Genomic DNA, 6,709 nt, shown 5'->3' with positions numbered 1-6,709 from the left:
AATCCTGATGATATTACAGGACATGTCTCTCCTTGTATTATATACTGTAGGTCTGAATCCTGATCATATTACAGGACATGTCTCTCCTTGTATTATATACTGTAGGTCTGAATCCGGTTCATATTGGAGGACATGTCTCTCCTTGTATTATATACTGTAGGTCTGAATCCTGATCATATTACAGGACATGTCTCTCCTTGTATTATATACTGTAGGTCTGAATCCGGTTCATATTGGAGGACATGTCTCTCCTTGTATTATATACTGTAGGTCTGAATCCTGATCATATTACAGGACATGTCTCTCCTTGTATTATAAACTGTAGGTCTGAATCCGGTTCATATTGGAGGACATGTCTCTCCTTGTATTATAAACTGTAGGTCTGAATCCTGATCATATTACAGGACATGTCTCTCCTTGTATTATATACTGTAGGTCTGAATCCGGTTCATATTGGAGGACATGTCTCTCCTTGTATTATATACTGTAGGTCTGAATCCTGATCATATTACAGGACATGTCTCTCCTTGTATTATATACTGTAGGTCTGAATCCGGTTCATATTGGAGGACATGTCTCTCCTTGTATTATATACTGTAGGTCTGAATCCTGATCATATTACAGGACATGTCTCTCCTTGTATTATATACTGTAGGTCTGAATCCTGTTCATATTACAGGACATGTCTCTCCTTGTATTATAAACTGTAGGTCTGAATCCGGTTCATATTGGAGGACATGACTGGTTTATCCCTGCTACACAACAAATATTAGCCTACCATTTATCAAATCACGCATTCAATAGCCAAGCACGCTCGAACGTAAATAGACCGGTTGCCTATCTAAAATATTTCACAGTATGAGTATGCTACAGTATTGCTGTGTGATAGGAGCACCACATCAGAGCCTACACCAAGGCAGGAGATAGAAACACAATCAACTATTGATCGATGGGTTCTGACTTCTAAACTTGAAAATATGAAATGTCCTTATTCATGTCACTGAGGGAGAGAGGGGAATGTAGAAACGTTTACATTCTGTCAGAATAGGTCATTGTTAGACATCAGGGATCCTATGGGAAGGAGAAGGACCGCAGTCTGGTACAAGTCAACAGGACAGCCGTGAGTTGGGGAGAAGTGAGGAATTGGGGTCTGAGGTCAGATGAAGTGAGGAAGAACCGATATCAGTAAAGTTCTGCCTAGCAACAGAGCTGTATTGGCTGTTCAGATGTGTAAGGAGGAGAATTCACCTAAATAGGGGTATATATTCTTGCGCTGGTGGGAACATGTCTTTGTCTGTTCAGTTATCTGACCCTTTAATAATCGTCCGTGAGTTTTTACTCTGTAAATTTAGAACCGAACATGATTAACAAAACACTGAACAACAATGTGTCTTCTGCTGTAGTATTGAAGATACTTTTCAATAGTTTGAAAGGACAATCTATCTCGCAGGAAGGACAATCTATCTCGCAGGAAGGACAATCAATCTCGCAGGAAGGACAATCTATCTCGCAGGAAGGACAATCTATCTCGCAGGAAGGAAATTCAATCTCGCAGGAAGGACAATCAATCTCGCAGGAAGAACAATCTATCTCGCAGGAAGGACAATCAATCTTGCAGGAAGGACAATCAATCTCGCAGGAAGGACAATCTATCTCGCAGGAAGGACAATCTATCTCGCAGGAAGGACAATCAATCTCGCAGGAAGGACAATCAATCTCGCAGGAAGGACAATCTATCTCGCAGGAAGGACAATCTATCTCGCAGGAAGGACACACAATCTCGCAGGAAGAACAATCAATCTCGCAGGAAGGACAATCAATCTCGCAGGAAAAACAATCAATCTCGCAGGAAGGACAATCAATCTCGCAGAAAGGACAATCTATCTCGCAGGTAGGACAATATATCTCGCAGGAAGGACAATCTATCTCGCAGGAAGGACAATCAATCTCGCAGGAAGGACAATCTATCTCGCAGGAAGAACAATCTATCTCGCAGGAAGAACAATCTATCTCGCAGGAAGGACAATCTATCTGCCAGGAAGGACAATCTATCTCGCAGGACGGACAATCTATCTCGCAGGAAGGACAATCAATCTCGCAGGAAGGACAATCTATCTCGCAGAAAGGACAATATATCTCGCAGGAAGGACAATCTATCTCGCAGGAAGGACAATCTATCTCGCAGTAAGGACAATCTATCTCGCAGGAAGGACAATCTATCTCGCAGGAAGAACAATCAATCTCGCAGGAAGGACAATCAATCTCGCAGGAAGGACAATATATCTCGCAGGAAGGACAATCTATCTCGCAGGAAGGACAATCTATCTCGCAGGAAGGACAATCTATCTTGCAGAAAGGACAATATATCTCGCAGGAAGGACAATCTATCTCGCAGGAAGGACAATCTATCTCGCAGGAAGGACAATCTATATCGCAGGAAGGACAATCAATCTCGCAGGAAGGACAATCAATCTCGCAGGATGGACAATCTATCTCGCAGGGAGAACAATCAATTTCACAGGAAGGACACTCAATCTCGCAGGAAGGACAATCAATCTCGCAGGAAGAACAATCAATCTCGCAGGAAGGACAATCTATCTGGCAGGAAGGACAATCTATCTGGCAGGAAGGACAATCTATCTAGCAGGAAGGACAATCTATCTCGCAGGAAGGAAAATCTATCTTGCAGGAAGGACAATCTATCTCGCAGGAAGAACAATCAATCTCGCAGGAAGGACAATCTATCTCGCAGGAAGGACAATCAATCTCGCAGGAAGGACAATCAATCTCGCAGGAAGGACAATCTATCTCGCAGGAAGGACAATCTATCTCGCAGGATGGACAATCTATCTCGCAGGAAGAACAATCAATCTCACAGGAAGGACACTCAATCTCGCAGGAAGGACAATCAATCTCGCAGGAAGAACAATCAATCTCGCAGGAAGGACAATCAATCTCGCAGGAAGGACAATCTATCTCGCAGGAAGGACAATCAATCTCGCAGGAAGGACAATCAATCTCGCAGGAAGGACAATCTATCTCGCAGGAAGGACAATCTATCTCGCAGGATGGACAATCTATCTCGCAGGAAGAACAATCAATCTCACAGGAAGGACACTCAATCTCGCAGGAAGGACAATCAATCTCGCAGGAAGAACAATCAATCTCGCAGGAAGGACAATCAATCTCGCAGGAAGGACAATCAATCTCGCAGGAAGGACAATCTATCTCGCAGGAAGGACAATCTATCTAGCAGGAAGGACAATCTATCTCGCAGGAAGGACAATCTATCTCGCAGGAAGGAAAATCTATCTCGCAGGAAGGACAATCAATCTCGCAGGAAGGACAATCAATCTCGCAGGAAGGACAATCTATCTCACAGGAAGGACAATCTATCTCACAGGAAGGACAATCTATCTCGCAGGAAGGACAATCTGTCTCGCAGGAAGAACAATCAATCTCGCAGGAAGGACAATCAATCTCGCAGGAAGGACAATCAATCTCACAGGAAGAACAATCAATCTCGCAGGAAGGACAATCAATCTCACAGGAAGGACAATCTATCTCACAGGAAGGACAATCTATCTCACAGGAAGGTCAATCAATCTTACAGAAGGGACAATCAATCTTTCAGAATGTGCAGCTAGTGTTTGGCACTCGCTGTGTATTTTATTGTTTGAAAAATTCACTGCTAAAGATTTCAAACATTCTGCCCACATATCTACAGAAATGTGATCAAATTTGCCATTGCACTTTCTTGTAGAAACTATCATGGCCCAGTTCCAACATCTCCAAATCGCACAGCAAACGAGAGCACAAATATATAGTACGGCTCTGATTCATCAAGGAGAACAAACAGATCCTAGAATCTCTGTCTGCGGTCCAAACACTGTTAAAGACACACCCTATCCCCTCAGCCCTCAAATTAAGTGTACACTTCTGATGACATCATGACGTCTGATGAGTTGACACTTGCAAGGCAAGGGGGCGAGGGAAGAATGAATACATTTTAAATGGACCGCTCTTACCCGGAAAATCTGTCACTCGTTCATCCCACGGTTATGTTGTCAGTCAACAAAAAAACTTGTGTGTGCTTTATATGCACTACAGTCAATTATAATGCATTTCACATCTTGGCTAGAAGACAACGCATCCGCAGACATTGAATGTTAGCCATCCTACTACAGCAGGTAAATCGACAATTACAATGTACGAGTGTGATGTCAGGGAAAGTTATGTGAACAAGTTAACGTTTCCAAGAGCCAACCAAACAAAAACATATTTACTTTTATGAGACGTGTTTGTGCCGTCATGAGCATTAGTAGCACAATTTCTAACTGCTTTACATTCGGGTTTTTTAAACTTACACTTTTATGTTGACTTCTCCATATTAATGTTGGTTTTACTTTTCGTAGCGGATGTACAATCATCGCGAATTAGAATTATGGGTCGGTTCAGGCCCCGGGGTGAACAGAATTGTACACTCGCGAACTCGATCAAAAAAGCGAGGGCTGAGGGGCTTACGTTGCCAACTTCTTTTGCTTGGCTAATCATTTGGACTAATGACAAAGATGGCCGCGGGGATTTCCCCCAAGGGCACAAAGCGAGGGTAAGTGGAGGAGGATGTGTCTTTGATGCGTTTGAAACACAGCCTGTGTGCGCGGTATAATTTTTCTAAGAAATGTATGCATAGATGATAAAATGAGGCCTCTCTGATCATGCACTAGCTGCAATACGATCTCAACACACAATTATGCCTCTCAACAGATTCGCCTAACTTGTATTGCAGCCTGGTTGCCTTGATTTTAAAAGTTAACTCAACTTCAACAAACATAAATGTACAATGGGTGTGTGTATGTGCGTGTGTTTACTTTATATTTGTAAATGCAGTCATACTTATAGCACATACATTATCTATACTGAATATCCTATTGTTCATTATCTATTCTGTATATCCTATTGTTCATTATCTATTATGTATATACTATTGTTTATTATCTATTATGTATATCATATTGTTCATTATCTATTCTGTATATCATATTGTTCATTATCTAATCTGTATATACTATTGTTTATTATCTATTATGTATATCATATTGTTCATTATCTATTCTGTATATCCTATTGTTCATTATCTATTCTGTATATCATATTGGTCATTATCTATTATGTATATACTATTGTTTATTATCTATTCTGTATATCATATTGTTCATTATCTATTCTGTATATCCTATTGTTCATTATCTATTCTGTATACCATATAGTTCATGATCTATTCTGTATATCCTATTGTTCATTATCTATTCTGTATACCATATAGTTCATGATCTATTCTGTATATCATACAGTTCATTATCTATTCTGTATATCATATTGTTCATTATCTATTCTGTATATCATATTGGTCATTATCTATTATGTATATACTATTGTTTATTATCTATTATGTATATCCTATTGTTCATTATCTATTCTGTATATCCTATTGTTCATTATCTATTCTGTATATCATATTGTTCATGATCTATTCTGTATGTCATATTGTTCATTATCTATTCTGTATATCATATTGCTCATGATCTATTCTGTATATCATATTGTTCATTATCTATTATGTATATCATATTGTTCATTATCTAATATCTATATTATATTGTTCATGATCTATTCTGTATTGTATATTGTTCATTATCTATTCTGTATTTCACATTGTTCATGATCTATTCTGTATATCATATTGTTCATTATCTATTCTGTATTGTATATTGTTCATTATCTATTCTGTATATCATATTGTTCATTATCTATACTGTATATACTTTTGTTCATTATCTATTCTGTATATACTATTGTTCATTATCTATTATGTATATCATAGTGTTCATTATCTATTATGTATATCATATTGTTCATTATCTATTCTGTATATCCTATTGTTCATTATCTATTCTGTATTGTATATTGTTCATTATCTATTCTGTATATCATATTGTTCATTATCTATACTGTATATACTATTGTTCATTATCTATTCTGTATATACTATTGTTCATTATCTATTATGTATATCATAGTGTTCATTATCTAATATGTATATCATATTGTTCATTATCTATTCTGTATTGTATATTGTTCATTAGCTATTCTGTATATCATATTGTTCATTATCTTATCTGTATATCATATTGTTCATTATCTAATATGTATATCATATTGTTCATTATCTATTCTGTATATCATATTGTTCATTATCTATTCTGTATATTGTATTGTTCATTATCTATTCTGTATATCATATTGTTTACATAATACCTCTTCTTTTACTTTATATTTTTTATTTGACTTTTTAGTGTTGAGTTGTTGAGTGGTATTGTTATTACACAATGTTGAGTGGTATTACACAATGTTGAGTGTTATTACACAATGCTGAGTGTTATTACACAATGCTGAGTGTTATTCTGCAATGTTGAGTGTTATTACACAATGCTGAGTGGTATTACACAATGCTGAGTGTTATTACACAATGCTGAGTGTTATTACACAATGTTGAGTGTTATTACACAATGCTGAGTGTTATTACACAATGTTGAGTGTTATTACACAATGTTGAGTGTTATTACACAATGCTGAGTGTTATTACACAATGTTGAGTGTTATTACACAATGTTGAGTGTTATTACACAATGCTGAGTGTTATTAAGCA

This window comes from Salvelinus fontinalis, unplaced genomic scaffold (assembly GCF_029448725.1).
Source record: "Salvelinus fontinalis isolate EN_2023a unplaced genomic scaffold, ASM2944872v1 scaffold_0010, whole genome shotgun sequence".
NCBI lineage: Eukaryota > Metazoa > Chordata > Actinopteri > Salmoniformes > Salmonidae > Salvelinus > Salvelinus fontinalis.
This window is presented reverse-complemented; position numbering follows the sequence as displayed.